At 45.3% G+C, this 17509-nt stretch overlaps 1 long non-coding RNA gene across 2 annotated transcripts in view; it reads left to right on the forward strand.

Moving 5' to 3' along the window:
• Positions 1-1823: 1823 nt before the first annotated feature.
• The window catches only part of LOC127009311 (uncharacterized), a 55056-nt gene continuing 39370 nt past the window's right edge, over positions 1824-17509 (forward strand). For both annotated transcript variants that reach the window (XR_007761841.1, XR_007761842.1), the window contains exon 1: positions 1824-2910. This is a non-coding gene — a long non-coding RNA (uncharacterized LOC127009311). The remainder of the gene's footprint in view (positions 2911-17509) is intronic.

Here is a 17509-nt window from a genome sequence, read left to right on the forward strand (position 1 = left end):
TCGTTCTCCGAAACTTCGTTCTTATTAATCTTATTGTTGGGGGAAAAATAACTGTAATTGCTAGTGGATTAAGTTGCGATTTGCTAGTTTTTTTGTAGTTGTTAATGTCTTCCCCTCCCCTCCTCCTCCTCCTCCCTTTCCTTTTTGTATTTTCTTCATTTCCTTTCCTTTCATTCCCTTACTTCTTTGTCTTCTTCATTTTCCTCCTACTCCTCCTTTATATGTCTTTCCTTGGCTTTCTTTTCTCCGTCTCCGGCATCTTCTTCCCCCCGTCTCCTCCTCCTCCTCCTCCCTTTCCTTTTTGTCTTTTCTTCATTTCCTTTCTTTTCTTTCCCTAACTTCTTCGTCTTCATTTTCCTCCTTCTCTTCCTTTATATGTTTTTCCTTGGCTTTCCTTTCTCCGTCTCCGTCATCTTCTTCCTCCTCCTTTTCTATCGTTTCTTTTTTTCCTTTCCTTTCCGGTTCTTGTTCTTGTTCTTCTTCCTAGTCTTCCTCGTCCCCTTCCACCACCTCCTTTCTCCCGTCCTTCTGTTCTTTTTTTACTTTTATTTCTCCTCTTTCTTTACTCTTCAAATTATTGTTAACATGAATATCACCATGGTCTTTTTTCCTTCTTTCCTCCAGTTTCTCTTTTATCTTTATCTTATTATCGTTAACATCGCCATCATCATCCCCTTCCACCACCACCTCCTTCTCCTCAGGTAGCTCCTCCGTCCATACCCCTCACACGCTTCACCCTGAGAGCGACAGGAGGAGGAGGAGGAGGAGGAGGAGGAGGAGGAAGGCCCCCCGTCACGATTACAGCCGTTCGCGCCATTATATCTCACGCTGCCGCCGCCTTTATCAGCTCATTGGCGCGGCGACGCGGTGGCCATGGCGCTGTAAAAGATGATTATGTGAGAGTGCAAGAGTCTGGCACTGGGGGAGGCTGAGGCGCCATGCACAGCTGCCCCTCTCTGTCCGTTCCTGTCTGTCTGTCCCTCTGTCCGTCTGTCCCTACGTCGGTCTGTCCGTCTCTCTCGCACCCTCCCTCTCTGCTCCCTTCCTTCAGCGACCTCCCTTTCTGCATCCTTCCTTCACCGACCTCCCTCTCTGCACCCTTCCTTCAGCGACCTCCCTCTCTGCACCCTTCCTTCAGCGACCTCCCTCTCTGCACCCTTCCTTCAGCGACCTCCCTCTCTGCACCCTTCCTTCACCGACCTCCCTCTCTGCACCCTTCCTTCAGCGACCTCCCTCTCTGCACCCTTCCTTCACCGACCTCCCTCTCTGCACCCTTCCTTCAGCGACCTCCCTCTCTGCACCCTTCCTTCACCGACCTCCCTCTCTGCACCCTTCCTTCAGCGACCTCCCTCTCTGCAGCTTCGGCCTGACCCACCTATATAGCTTTTTTTCTTTGTTTATTTTTCCTTTCTTCCGTCCTTCTGTTCTTTTTTTCTTATTTTCTCCTCTTTTTTTACTCTTCAAATTATTGTTAACATGAATATCACAGTGATCTTTTTCTCTTCTTTCATCCAGTTTCTTTTTTTTATCTTTAACTTATTATTGTTAACATCGCCATCATTATGATCTCTTGCTTACTCTGCTCTTGCTCTAGTATTTCATGAAGTATTTTTTAAAGTCAATTTTAATGATCCCAATACTTGACCTTTCAAATCTAATAAAACGAAGACGTACCACAACGAATTTACGGCCTGAGCCATATATAGTTTCTTTCCTTATTTCTTACTTCCGTCCTCCGGTCTTCTTTTTTTCCCTTCCTTTCTTGTCTTTCTTTTCTCTTCATCAGTGTAAATATCTTATTATTAACATTATTATCTCTCTTACTGAATTCCCCTTACTCTGTAGTGATTTACGAGGCCTTTTCTTCTTATGGCAAATGATCTCAATACTTTGCATTTCAAGTGGGTAGGCAGTGGCTGAATGGTTAACGTGCGGGCTCTGCATTCACCACGTACTGGACGACGCGAATTCGAATCCCCACGCTACCACCTGGGATTTTTCAGTCACCGCCGAGTGGCCTAAGACTACCCACATGCTGTCCTGACGACCACCCATCAACCCGGACTCTAGAAGAAACCGTCCAAGTGAATCAAGAATGAGTTCCGGGGGAAAGCAGGAGCCAGGAATAAATGGCGCCACTATATAAACTGCCTGTGCCATGACGGGCTTGGGCCGACCACCAGGCCCCTGAAGAAAGCCTACCGGCGCTATAGGCGAGCACGTAAAAAAAAGTTTAATGTAAAAGACAAGACGTTTCACAACGCACTGATACACAGCTAAATACAAACCACACTCAGGGTCGAGCTCGGTCACAAACTGAAGGAAGCCATGACAAACACATCGACCAGAAGCCCTTCGGAGGCTGTTTGGAGGCCTCGATAACATCGCTTCTGGTCTCCGAGGCACAAGGACCTCGCGCGCACGCCCAGGACCCCGCCAGACCACGTGTATCCCACCCGAATTCATGTTAGTCTATCGCCAGCTATCGCGGCGGGAGGGTGTGCGCCCGGCCTGCCTCTCGCTCACTGCTCGAGCACTCCGGACACTTGTTCTGCCACGCGGCCCCTCAGCGCGACACTCCTGTGGGGTGTTGGGGATTCACTCGGGGTGCGTCCACCGCCTCCACGGCACACTGACACACCGACTCGTTTTCTGCGGCTCTGTCGTTTTCTTGGCGACTTCAACGACAAATAATGACACAACAGATGACCCTTTACACGGCTGGCGGGGAAAAGACACAGTGCTCCTCCTTCCTTTACTCTGGATAAGCAAGTGTTCCCTACACTGACGCCCTCTGGAAGCCCTGCTGTCCTGCGGCTCAGGTCTGCCTGTGAGGAGCAGCCTTGGTCTTGCCAGGCAGCGGCGGGCGTCGGCTGCACCTCGTCGCGGGACACTTGAACCCGACGGAAGGTAAATTCTGATTAGGTTCTGGAGTCGGATCTTCTTTATCTGTTATTAATGAGAGTTTATTCTTTTCTGTCTTTATTGATGGGTAAGAATTCTGAATGTTCTGTTATCGAGAGCAAACATGTGACAAAGGAAGCTAATGAACGGTACCCTTTAACACTTCAATGCGTCTCTGTGGTCAGTGCGGAAATGTGGCCCAAGACTAAGACGCATAACACTGACTGCGACCCCCAAAGAAGAGAAAAAGAAAATAACAACAACAGCAATAATAATAATAATAATACCAGCAACAATAATAACAATAATAACAACAACACCAATAATACACACACGTACGAATCGAAAAATATCAAACTCCGACTGTTCATTAATAGAGAAAATTGCTGTACACCATCAACATGCTTGGGCATTCATGTATAAACGGTTCGCTCCTATATATGAAAAAAAAAACCCATAGAAAACCCAAATGGAATGGAAGCAAAACGAAAAAAAAAAGTAACCCTTCCTCATATAAATCCAATTAAAAAGCTTAATTGCAATAACAGCTCCGCGAAGCCACTAAATACACGTGGGAGGGAACGTTGCTTTTTGAGCCATAAATTAAATACGAGATAAAACCAACAACTACACGGAGAAGGAGGAGGAGGAGGAGAAGGAGGAGAAGTTGTAGCAGTGTAGTAACAGTAGTGATAGTTGTAGTAGTAGTAGTAGTGATTGTAATTGTAGTATTAGTAGTAGCAGTAGTAAGTGTAGTAATAGTAGCAATAGTTGGGGTAGTGGTCGTTGTAGTAGAAGTATTACTATTATTATTATTATTATTATTATTATTATTATTATTATTATTATTATTATTATTTTCATTAGAAGTAGTAGTAGTCATAATATTAGTAGTAAGAGGAGAAAGAGGCGTAGAATGAGGAAGAAGAGGAAGATGAGGATGAGAAAGAAGAGGGCAAGGAAAAGGAGGAAGAGGAAGATGAGGATGAGAAAGAAGAGGGTAAGGAAGATGTGGAAGAGGAAGATAAGAAGGAGGAGGCGGAGGAGGAAGAGGAAGAAGAGGAAGATAAGGATGAGAAAGAAGAGAGCAAGGAAAAGGAGGAAAAGGAAGATGAGAAGGAGGAGGAGAAGGAGGAGGAGGAAGAGGAAGAGGAGGAGGCAAACGTCAGGTGGAGGAGGAGGAGGAAGAGGAGGAGGCAAACGTCAGGTGGAGGAGGAGGAGGCCCTGGGCGGCGTGTCTGCGGGAGGACCTTCTGTGACGCACTTTTTAGCATACATGAATAATCCGGCCCATCAAGTCCCCGTCATTAAGCCGCGCCCCGCCCCGGCCGCGGAGACTCGCCGGGCTTAGTAATTCAATCAGTAGTTACGACTTCCCAGACGCGTCCTGCCCACGAGGGGGTCGAGTGGCAGGATGGGACGGAGGGAGAAGGAGGAGGAGGAGGAGGAGGAGGAGGAGGAGGAGGAGGAAAAGGAAGGAAGGGAAGGCAGGTGGAAGGTGTCTTAGTATACTTGTAAAATTTTGTATGATTTGGCTTTCATCTTTGTAATGTTTTTTTCTTTCCTTTTTTTTCACTGTGTTTCTGGTCTTACGGATAGCTTGCAGTGTTCTCTCTCTCTCTCTCTCTCTCTCTCTCTCTCTCTCTCTCTCTCTCTCTCTCTCTCTCTCTCTCTCTCTCTCTCTCTCTCTCTCTCTCTCTCTCTCTCTCTCTCTCTCTCTCTCTCTCTCTCTGACCAATATATATTATCCACTCACACACACACACACCACACAACACCTCCCAGATCCCTAGTGCAACCCATACCTTCCTTCCCCATTAACAATCCACCCATACCCCTTACCCTACATCACTCCCTACTCTAATGCCCTTCTCCGCTACCTGCATCCCCTCCTCCCATCAAAATAAGGACATAATTCTCTTTCCTGCTACTTCGATGCCTTTGTACCCCTGAGAGTCTGCCTGCAATGCCTTCGCGAGCTTATATGAGCCGGCATGTTTTTCTCATTTCGAGGGATCAACACCAGCGCCAACACACACTTGAAAGCCCCGAGGTGAAAGCCCGCGTGTTGTAAGTAATTGTGGCATGTTCCTTCTGCTTTCCCACTTGCCTTCCTCCTTCCTTCCTTTCGTTCCTTCCTCCTCTTCACTTTCTCACTCACTCCTTTCCTTCTCTTTCCTCTTTCCTTTTCCCTTCCCTTTTGTCGCTTCCTCTCTCATTGTCACTCCCTTCCTTCCTTTCCCATTTGTCTTCTTTCTTTTCTTTCTATCTATTCTCCAATTCGTCCCTTCCCCCATACTGTTCACACCCTTCCTTCTGTTCTTTCTTCTTATCGTATCTTTTTCCCTCCCTTCATTCCATCCTTCCCTCCTCCCTTCCGCCCCTTCCCCTTCCCAACTCCCTTCATTCCTTTTCTTCCCCATTCAGTCCTTTCCAACCTGCTTTTCACTCCCTTCTTTCCTTCCTTTTCTCCTCCCTTCAATTAGTTTACCCTCCCTCCCTTCTTCTCACTCCCATTCTTCTCTTCAAACCCTTCCCCCTTCATTTCCCTTCTTTCGTCCCCTCAAACCGTCCGGCCACAACCACCATCATCACTCCGTAAAATATCAGACTTTAGCCGAACACTTTTAGCTCCCGAGGCAACTAACTTCCAAATTTTTAGGGCAATGGCTTGAAAAAGTTCCCCTGAAGTGCCGTAGGGCCATAGCAGCAGGAGGAGGAGGAGCAGAAGAAGGAGGAGGATGATGAGGAGGAGGAGGAGGATAAGGAGGTGGTAGAGAGGGCCAGTTTTCCTCCTCTAACTAACTTTACCAACAGTTAAGAGATTCATCGGCCTCTGTTTGCTTTCTGCTTCTGCTTCTGCTACTGCTACTGCTATTTTCTGCTACTGACGTTTGGTGTATTGCTCTCTCGCGGTAGGCCATGAGGGATAAGACAGCGCAAACACGTATCACTACACAACCTTACAATCCCCCCTTTCTTCTTTTCTTTATTCCATCTCCTCCCCTTCTTTTTCTCCTTCACATCTTCCCTTATCCACTTCAACCCCTCATCGGCTTCTTTCTCCATACACACACGCACGCACACGATGCCTCAGGACCCCGTCAAGCAAATGGCCAAGTCCCCGTTTGATCTTGGTGAGTGAGTTACTATGGTAGCATGTAACGGGGAACGAGGCTGCTTCAGGGCACAAAATTAAAGCAAGGTAAAGGGGACCGTTGTTGACGTGGGTCCGGTGTCTCTCTTTGGGTTAGTGGTCAGAGCATGTCACGTCCCTGTTAAACGTGCAGATCAGGAAGCCAGAAGGTCAGAAAGGGAGGGTAAGACACGTGCAAATCAGGACGTCAGGAAGTCAGAGAGGGAAAATAAGACTTGAGCAGAGAAGGAAGGGGGGGAGTCAGAAAGGGAGTATAGGGCAAGATTAAACCAGGAAAGCGAAAATTGGGGAAAATGAGACAAGAGCAGACCAGGAAGTGCCAGGGAGTTAGAAAGGGAGAACAAAACACCTGGCTCCTTCAAAGGCTCAGGTGGGAAACAATTAGAAATACCGAAGCAGAAATCAGATGCGTTGTGCAGAATTTAAAGAGGAACCATTGTATCATTATCCTTCAACGATACTTGTGATGCTGGTTGTGTAAGATAATTCTAAGGGTGACGTATCAAGGGTTCCTTATTGTGCTTTGTACGTAGTAGCGGAGAGCGAATGAAAATGGTTTAATTCAGGTTACACAGCACTTAACACATTACTTAAAGTTCTTCCAACGTGACTTCGATGATAAACTAAATAGCTACTTATCTACGGAGTAACGAAAGATTTAAATAATAACAAACTTTTCTTCACTTTTTAGAACCTACATAAAAAACAAAATCACGTACACCTCAAGGTAAATAAGTGAAATAAATAAACGAAAAATATGAATAAATAAATGAAATAAGTGAAAATACTTTACGTCACGTCACACAAGACTTATATTACTGTAGTTCTTCCATCGTGACTTTGATGATAAATCGCATAGCTACTCATCTAATAAGTAACGAAAGCTTTGAATGATAACAAACTTTCCTCTTCCCTTTTTAGAACATGCACACTAAAACAAATCCTATTAACCACAAGCAAAGCAATATAGTGTTTCCACCTCCCCCGCAACACACCACGCGGTACGGAAGTGCTTCGGATCGGACTGAGAGCTTTTAACACTAATTGCAAGGCTGCATTCGAGTCTAAGAGCCTTATACATGCCACCAAGAAGCTTAACATAACCAGTGTGAAGCCTCCGAGCACTGCCAGCACGACGTATACATGAAGAGGTACCTCGATGAATGTGATAATCGGTACATCACGTTAATAAGCGCATCACTATAGGGAGGCGTTGAGAGCCGGGCGAAGCGATACATACAAGGAATGGCGCCTCGGTGAATGTTATAATCGGTACATCACGTTAATAAGCACATCACTATAGGGAGGCGTTGAGAGCCAGGCGAAGCGATGCATACAAGGAATGGCGCCTCGGTGAATGTGATAATCGGTGCATCACGTTAATAAACAAATCACGAAGGCAGCGATGTAAGCCGGGGCGAGGCGGACGGAGCTGAGCAAGGCCATCCCAGCTGTTCATCCCCACGGCGGGCTTGTTGATAAATGGCTTTCCAGGACAGACTAGAAGAGAAATAGTAGAGGAGTTGATGGCACAGATGGCCTGGCTGAGTGTTGGGGGTAAGAAGTCTTTAGGCATGAGTTGTGACAGAGGGGAGTATGAAGCAACCTCTCCTTTCGAAACTAACCCTCTCTTGTGGCTACTTTATGTGTTAGGGGCGAGAGGTCTTTTAGGGAGGAAATTGTGACAGAAGGAAGGATCTAGACGGCTCTCCTTTCGAAATTGACCAACTCTTCTCCCCACTCCATTAAAGAGTTGTGAAAGGAAGGGGATCCAGACGGCTCTCCTTTCGAAATTGACCAACTCTTCTCCCCACTCCATTAAAGAGTTGTGAAAGGAAGGGGATCTAGACGGCTCTCCTTTCGAAATTGACCAACTCTTCTCCCCACTCCATTAAAGAGTTGTGAAAGGAAGGGGATCTAGACGACTCTCCTTTCGAAATTGACCAACTCTTCTCCCCACTCCATTAAAGAGTTGTGAAAGGAAGGGGATCTAGACGGCTCTCCTTTCGAAATTGACCAACTCTTCTCCCCACTCCATTAAAGAGTTGTGAAAGGAAGGGGATCTAGACGGCTCTCCTTTCGAAATTGACCAACTCTTCTCCCCACCCCATTAAAGAGTTGTGAAAGGAAGGGGATCTAGACGACTCTCCTTTCGAAATTGACCAACTTTTCTCCCCACCCCATTAAAGAGTTGTAAAAGGAAGGGGGTCAAGACGCCTCACTAATCGAAATTGACCCTCCCTTTTGGCCACCCCATTAAAAGAGTTGTGAAAGGAGGGGAGTATCAAGAGTTCAAGACACTTCTCTCTATATTCGAAATTGATCCTCTCCTCTGGCTACTCAGTTCTAGTTATAATTAAATTTGCATCAATTAGCAGGATTTTATGTTGCTTTTGTTTGCCCTGAGTTGCTTCCTTTACTGTTAAAAAAAAAAAAAACTCGGCCTTTGTGTCACGCTTATGTCCTGACCTAGTGTACTTGCTTATTATTAAAGGGACACATCTATATTATTTTTATTTACTTCAGTGTCTCAAATAAAAACAAATAATGCTAACCCCTTTGTTGGAGAAGAAAAAAACAAAACAAAAAAGGAGCGATAATGAAACAAAATACGTGGATAAAATAATACAAAGAAAGGTTGAGTAATGATGAAGTCAGTCGGATCTGAAAACGACGACTCCTGCAACACATTTCAACGACGGAAAATGTGCTCGCGGCGATATGAGAGGCGGACCCACACTCAGCGCATCAGGAGGAGCAAGCGAAGGACCCCTCAGTGCCTGGTTACGGCCCACTGTGGTCAGCCAAGCACCCCCACCACCCCGTACGTCCCCTGTATCCCTCACCCCCAAACTCATACCCCTCACACCCTCGCTCCCCCACACACGACCCTATACATCCCCCCCCCCCACAAACATCCCCCATTAATCACTCAACCCCCAGTACATCCCTCATCCTTAGACAACCCAGACACATCCCTCATCCCCTCACAACTCTACACACAAACACATCCCCCCAAACATAACCCCCCCACTAAAACATACCTCACACCCCTACACAGAAGCACACTTTCCCCCCGCCCACATCCCTCACACCTCTGCACACCCAAACATGCCCTCCACACACACGCACACACACATCCCTCATTCACATAAAAAAGCACAAAGAAAGTAATATTATAAGTCAGCTGAGTGAGGAGAGGGAGACGAGGAGGCGATAGTTGGGTGAGGAGAGGAAGATGAAAGGAAGATGAAGAGGGATGGCAGAGTAGTCAGATGTGTGTGAAGATAAGTCAGTTATGTGAGGGAAGGACGGAGAGAGGAGGAGGCACTTGTGTGAGGAGATGATAAGTCAGTCAGTTATGTGAGGAGATAAAGTAGAGAAGTCAGATATGTAAGAAGATAAACAAGATGGATAGTTAAGGAAGGAATGGAAGGAGAGAAGAGGCACTTGTGTGAGGAGAGGAAGAAGAGGAGTCAGTTGTGTGAGATGAAGTAGAGAATGGAGGAGGCAGTTACATGAGGAAAGGAAGAATATAGTCAGTTATGTAGTAAGAAAAGGAAGGACACAAGACAATAGGGCGAGGAAAGGCAGGTAAGACAGTCAGGTGTGTAAGGAGAGGAAGTAGAGAAATCAGTTGTTAAAAAGATGCTGAAGGAAGGCAATGCTGGAAGAAGTTGAAGAAGTCAGTTGTGTCGAAAGTAGAGAAGTCAGTTGTGTACGAAGTTGAAGAAGTCAGTCAATTGTGTAAGAAGTAGAGGAAGTCAGTTGTGTAGGAGGTTAATGAAGTCAGTTATGTAGGAAGTTGAAGAAGGAAGTCAGCTGTGTATGAATCAGAGAAGTAAGTTGTGTGGAAAGTTAATGAAGTCAGTTGTGTACGAAGTTGAAGAAGGAAGTCAGTTGTGAGGGAAGTCGCGGAGTGAAGTGGATTGCCTAAGAGGTTGAGGAAGTCAGCTGTGTAGGAAGTTGAAGTCAGTTGTGTAGGAAGTTGAAGTCAGTTGTGTAGGAAGTTGAAGTCAGTTGTGTAGGAAGTTGAAGTCAGTTGTGTAGGAAGTTGAGATCAGTTGTGTAGGAAGTTAAAGCCAGTTGTGTAGGAAGTTGAAGTCAGTTATGTAGGAAGTTGAAATCAGTTGTGTAGGAAGTTGAAGTCAGTTGTGTAGGAAGTTGAAGTCAGTTGTGTAGGAAGTTGAAGTCAGTTGTGTAGGAAGTTGAAGTCAGTTGTGTAGGAAGTTGTAGTCAGTTGTGTAGGATGTTGAAGTCAGTTATGTAGGAAGTTGTAGTCAGTTGTGTAGGAGGTTGTAGTCAGTTGTGTAGGAAGTTGAAGTCAGTTGTGTAGGAAGTTGAAGTCAGTTATGTAGGAAGTTGTAGTCATTTGTGTAGGAAGTTGTAGTCAGTTGTGTTGGAAGTTGAAGTCAGTTGTGTAAGTAGAGGAAGTCGAGAAGTCAGCTATGAAAGAAGTGGCAGAAGGAAGTCAGTTGTGCATGTAGAGGAAGTAGAAAAGTCAACTATGTGAAGGGTCGAAGAAGGAAGTCAACTGTGTAAGAAGTTAGAGAGGGAAGTCAGCGGCGTAGAAAGTCGAAGAAGGCAGTTGTGTAAATAAAGTCGAGAAGTCGCATAAGGAAGCCAGTTGTTCGGGCCGCAGTCAGACGTGTTGCCGGTGCTCTTTTAGGCGGCGGCGGTAACGTTGTTAAGCCGCTGCAAATTGACGTTAATTGGACTACTGAATACTTGACGTCCCACCTGCGTCATCTGAAGGGGGGGGGGGAGGAGGAGGGGAGGGGGGTTGAGGAATCTGTGAGGAATAAATGAAGATGTAGACGAATGAAGTGGAGGTAAGGGGGAAGAAGAAGGATTTGAGGGAGGAGAATAGGACAAGAAAAATGAGGAGGAGGAGGTGAGGAAAATGGAGAAGGAGGAAGATTTGAAGGAGAAGGAGGGAGAGGACTAAGAGGAAAAAGGAGTAGTAGTAGTAGCAGGAGTAGTAGTATTTGAAATAGGAGGAGGACGAGAAGAATAAAGTAATATAATTAGCAGGAGGAGGAGAAGGAAAAGGAGGAACTTCAAAGAGATGAGCAAGATATATAGCTGAAGTGCAAAGACCTCGATCACCTAGAGAAGATAAACAGGTTACAAAATAAGCTGCTAACGAGGCTACCTGCCCTAATTACTTAATGGCCTTCTTAGTACTAGTTATTATCATCTTCAGCCACCCGCAATGAACTTCAAGTGTTAAATAATCATACAGTGGCGAGGTAGCTCCAAAGAGTCACGCGGGAAAAGTTCACATCGCCCTCAGTCTGAAGTATCGCTGTTTGCTTTATGTAAACGACCAGGCCGTTTAGAGTAAATATTATACGCCGGTGATCTGAACTGGTGTGTTGTGCAGCGTGTAACGGCGACGTAGCTTCAGAATATCGCAATGGAAACGTTCCAATCATCCCGCCCAGCACAAGCATTGATATTTACTGTATGTAGGCGACTCGACCATTTTTGTACCGACAATATCCGCGGCGAGCTCATTCCGGTGATCACAGACTCGCTCTGGAAAACAACAACAAAAAAATAACCCAGTGTCTCTTATATTACTTCACCTGAATTGGCAGGAGAAGAGGAGGGAGACGGAGGAGATGAAGGAACAGAAGGAAGAGGAGGACGAAACCAAGAAGTAGCAGCTAGGAGTTCAGGGTACCGTGGACAGACCACAAACACCACGCGAATCAAAGGAGTTGCTAAGTATAGGGGGCAACGGCCGCGGCTCACCCCTCCCCCCCCCCTCCCCCCCGCCCGTGGTTCAAAGGGCTACTCACGCCTCCCCGCCGCCGAGCCTCTCATTTGGCTATGCTGGCGCCACTCTCGCCTCTTAATGAGTGTTTGCTGGTGCGGGGACGTCCACTGAAAGGCGGGAACGAGTCGCATCTCTCAAAATTGCATCGTTCCAAATTACAGGAAACAAACGCCACCACCACCACCACCACCACCATCAGTAGCACCACCACCACCACCACTACCACCATCAGCAACAGCAGTAAAAGCGACTACAACGGCCAACACGAAAACTAGATCAGCTGCAGAGGTTTTTGTGTCAAGGAATCAACGACTAAGTGGCTTCTCTGATAATTACGTCGTCCAAAATTAGAGCAAACAAACACCAATACGGAGGACACACACCATCAGCAACAGCGCCACTAACGGCCAACACGAGAACTATTACATCAGCTGCCGAGTTATTTTTTTGTGTCAAGGAATCAACGAGTGAGTGGCTTCTCTGATAATTACGTCGCCCAAAACTAAAGCAAATAATCACTGAAACGACAAACAGCACCACCAGAATCAGCACCAGTAGCGCCATCCTCGGCAAACACGAGAACTAATCCATCAGCAGCCGTTTTTTTTGTGTCGAGGAATCAACACAACACCATCGCCACAAGAGGTCACCAACAACTACAACATCAACAAACATCAATTATACAGCTTCAAATACAAGGGGATCGTTGTGTTGCGGCATCACTGGGGTATCAAGAGCGTCTGTCTGTCCTTCCAAATAAGAGAAAAAAATATCACCAACAACATCACCACAAGCAACAACAGTATCAACAAGCATCATCTATACAGCTCCAAATACAAAGGGTCTCAATGTCGGGGTATCAAGCGAGTCTGTCTGTCTGACTATGTGTCTGTGTGTCTCTATGTATCTATGGTGGTAGGAGTAGTCGAAGCGATGTTTAATACCGTAATGGGCGGGAATGGTCTGGTGGGTACATTAGCTGGTGATGTATAGAGCCCTGATGACTCTTAAGTACTGGTGTGTGTGTGTGTGTGTGTGTGTGTGTGTGTGTGTGTTAGCTTTAAAGTGGTTTTCGAACTGCACAGAACGGCTTTGGTTTGCATCTCACGAGCTAAGCAAACATCATTCTCTCTCTCTCTCTCTCTCTCTCTCTCTCTCTCTCTCCCCCCCCGTGCACTGTGGCTGAGGACGGATGGCGCTGAAATGGCTTATACACAAGAGGCTGAGCAAATCGTGGGAAGGGATGTATTGTAATGGTGTGAGCATATGTGTGTGTGTGGAGGAGGGTGCGTGTGTGTGTGTGTGTGTGTGTGAGGTGGTAGGGTTCGGTTGCGTGTGCGTGTGTATGTCTCAGTGTGTCACCTACAATAATATATCAACCCCCGAGAGAGCGACTTTAACTTAAAACTTCGGCCATTCTTCTTCGGGGCATCAACACTGGCCGGGTCTGGCTGTGGTCCGGCGGCAAAATTAGACCAAGCTACAGTTTCACCCGCCGCCCAAATCGAGTTATCGCAACATTTTGGGGCAAACACGACAGACACTCTCACGTTTCCCGCCGATCCGTCCTCCTCCCCCAAGAGATCTCTCCCCCACACACACGCAAACTTTGGCCAACAGTTAACTCGCCGCGTCATAAGTTTGGCGGAAAACAAAAATCCATCTCTTCGTCTGTCCTGCAGGAGTTAATAAGTAAAAGTTGTCAGACGCCATTATGTCCCGACCGGGGTAAGACTCTTCTGTTTGTTTGGGGAGATTTGTGGCTGAGGATTCCAAGTCAGCTGTTTAAATGCATGAATTCTTAAGATAGTTTTGTAGAGGCTTTCACATTGTTATTACCTTTAAATTTCTGGCTCATGGAAGGACATAAGTTGCTGAAATGCTTGAATTCCTTTGGCAGATGTTTTATGGAGCTCTAGATTTCTGGATGACGATTTCGTATCAGCTTTTTAAATGAAGAGACACTTTTACAAAACCTTTTCGTTACTATTACGTTCAGATTTTTGGCTCATGGAAGGACATAAGTCGCTGAAATGCTTGGATTCCTTTGGCAGATGTTTTATGGAGCTCTAGATTTCTGGATGACGATTTCGTATCAGCTTTTTAAATGAAGAGACACTTTTACAGAACCTTTTTCGTTACTACTACGTTTAGATTTCTGGCTCAAGGAAATGTATACGTTTCTTAAATGTTTGAATTCCTTTGGTAGATGTTTTACAGAGCTTTCGATTTCTGGTTGAGGAATCCGTATCAGCTGTTTAAATACATGAATTCCTAAATTAAATATTTTTATAGAGACTTTCTCGTTTTCATTACATACAGATCTCCGGCTCAAGAACTCACATGTTATCTAAACGCATGAAGTCCTCTATCAGATATTTTTAGAGCTCTCGCGTCACTCCATTTGCTTATGAACTCCTCGGGGTGTTCCTAAGAAGTGTGAAGGCAATACAGAAAGAGTTATGGTAAAGACATAAAACAACTGACAAAATCACAACAACCTCTACACCTGTACGCTGACCCGGCAACACTTCATCCCTTATTCAGCCCACGAGAACCCGGAGAGAGGGATATATGAGTAAGGCGTTCTTTTATTCAGCTGACGAATACGGTAGTCTTTTACTTCAAAAGGATTTAAGTTCTTTGGGAATAACGCCACAACCCAGACGTACTGAGTCACTTAGTTACTTCTACTTCTTTTGGATTTAACCCGGTAGCAGCAACTGGGCAAATTTGTGGCTTTACCATGTACCAGCGACGGGCCAAATTTTCGCCATGACATAAACCCCCCAAAATAGATGGTGCATGAACTGATCACACTTTGATATATATTATGAAATGGTTTGCGTGAGTGATGATTTTTTCTCATTAATTCGCTTAGAGGGGCCTTTAAGAAACATGATCCCTGTAGCTACCGGGTAAGTTCTTTGGGAATACACCGCAACCCAAACGTAATGAATAGCTTAGTTACCCTCGCCATCCTCACTCTATTATTTCTTTAGGACTTTAGTTCTTTGGGAATACACAACCCAAACGTAATGAATAGCTTAGTTACCCTCGCCATCCTTATACGCTCTTATTTCTTTGGTGTTTCAGTTCTTTGGGAATACGCTATAACCCAGACGTAATGAATCGCTTAGTTACCCTCGCCATCCTCACTCTCTTACAACGTTACCAAATTGTCGTACTCAGCCTCGTATATTCGTCAATTTCAGACTAAAAAACCGTCGCACCCACAAAAATAACTTCACCCACTTGTAGTTATCGCCAAAAATCTTAACTAAGGAGGCTTTTTTACAATCGTTATGCGTTAGAAATAGAAAACTCCAGTGTGTTGCGTGCGATAACGTGGCATCCCTGCTCTCTTATTTCATTTGGATTTCAGTTCTTTGTTAATAACGCCACAACCCAGACGCAATGAATCGCTGTTACCCTCGCTGTCCTCACGCCCTTGAATATGAGAGCAGGTAAACGCGTTCGACCGAGCACGCTGCCAAACGCTGCTATCGGGCCGTTGCTCTGTCCGGCTCGGTGACATATTCAAGCGTTGCCGAGCCATCATTGCCACTGATAGCCCGGCCTGTAGAGTCGGGCCATCGAGCGCTGCTGCTGGCCAACACTAAACACTATGGCCCGTATGCTTAAACGTATTGGAACCTCATTTCGCCTCTTTGAAAAGCTCTATTAGAAGTTCCTGGGATTTTCATGGACTGTTTTTGTGATCCTTGTGATAGTTTTTATACGACTTCTGCGTCTTGAACGGGAAAATAACCCATGAAAAAACGGTTAGTCTTCCCTGTGGCCTTGGAAAATAGTCGTAATGGGAGCATGATGGGTCGTATTATGAGACATTTCCTCACCCAAGAACACATATTTAACAAGGCTTTCGTAGGAGTTGTAGGCATTTCCAGGGGTAGTTTTATGACCCTGGTAATAGTTTCATCCTTCCTCTGTACCCTGAGCATAAAGAAACACTCATTAGAACCTGATTGATCCCCCCTTTGACCTCTAGATATAGCTGATGTGAGAAGGAAAAGTGTCTTGTAATACCAGTCGATATGTTTAAGAATATGGATCTGTATATCAACATAGTTTTCCTCCCACGTGAACGCTGCTGCTGCCTGAATCCTCGGCCTGATCCTTGTGGTGTTATTGATTTAAAGGGACGATGAAAAGTTTGTAGTTCGAAGTTTTTATTGAAAGGTTTATATGTGATGGTGTTTTTCTTATATTGAACTGGGTGGCTGCTCCTCGGTAACGCTGTTGGAAGGATAAGTGTGTTGTTTTAACCCGTCTGCTGCGATTAGCACGGATTTGGTTTTCACTGATAGCCTGGTAACATATACTTCCAGGTCTTTCTCTGTCTCAATGGTGGATAGTGGAGTGTTTCCCATATGGTACTGGTATGCTGGATATCCCCTCCCAAGGTGCATGACTTCACGTTTTTCTTCATTGAATTGTAGCAGTCACTTTTTGTTCCATTCCCGTTGCTTGGTGATGTCTTCTTGTAGGAAATCCGACTCCAATGGGTTAACGAATTATGCCCTTAGACCGTCTACTATACCGTCTTTTATACCTTCCTCTGTCTGTATTTCCTTTTACCTATGACGTGAACTCTTTCAAAGTGGGAGCATCAAAACACCTCTCTATCCGATACCGACCTCTCTTCTCGCCTCTCGTTCTAACTAGCCCGTCTGCTATACCGTCTTTTGCATCTTCCTTTGTCTATGTTTCCTTCTGCCTGTGACGTGAACTCTTTCAAAAGGGGAGTATCAAGACACATCCCCATCAGATATTGACCTCTCTTCTCGCCTCTTGTACCAACTATATTTTACCGGAACAGTGCTTAACGGGATTTTGTGTTTCCTATTTGTGTCGCCCTTGAACTGTTTCCATTAAAAACAACACACAAACAAAAGAACGGACACAGAACAAGCACAGCATGATAACTAAACCGATAAGGGAATTTGCTCATTATTTTCGCGTCGGAAGGTGAATAAAAAGACCAAATAGCCTTGACCCAGTTTCCCCTTATTGCAGACGGAATAAAAAAAATGCAGATAAACAGTTGATTGGGAATTAAGAACCTCAAGGCGACACACACACACACACACACACACACACACACACACACACACACACACACACACACACACACACACACACAGACAGACAGACAGATAGACAGATAGACAGACAGACAGACACACACACACACACACACACACACATATTCCCAGCGCCCAGGAATGCCTTCACCTGAGGAAATGAATATTAGACATGACCTCGGGCAAACACGCACTTTTTGGGGGATGTAAAAAACGCTCACTAACATGATTACAGAAATGAATAAAAATCGTATTCAGTGCAGAGAAATTGATATAACTAACCTTCATCACCCGGGTCAAGGTCACTCACTAGCTTTAATACAGTTGGGGTGAACGGATATTCCTTGTATAAACGATAACAAAACGCGAAAAAGAGTGTAGATTCAAAATAGGTGTTACCGGGAGAGACATTCATCATTCATAGTTCTCAATTATTGGCATCATATAGATATAGTCGAAGATTTAGAGATTAGCGCGACCTCATATAAAAAACGTTGCATCTTTGTTTCCAGTATTCATTCATTAACAAAGGACGAAAGAGAGGAAGAAGAGGAC

This window comes from Eriocheir sinensis, chromosome 40 (genome assembly GCF_024679095.1).
Source record: "Eriocheir sinensis breed Jianghai 21 chromosome 40, ASM2467909v1, whole genome shotgun sequence".
Classification (NCBI taxonomy): domain Eukaryota; kingdom Metazoa; phylum Arthropoda; class Malacostraca; order Decapoda; family Varunidae; genus Eriocheir; species Eriocheir sinensis.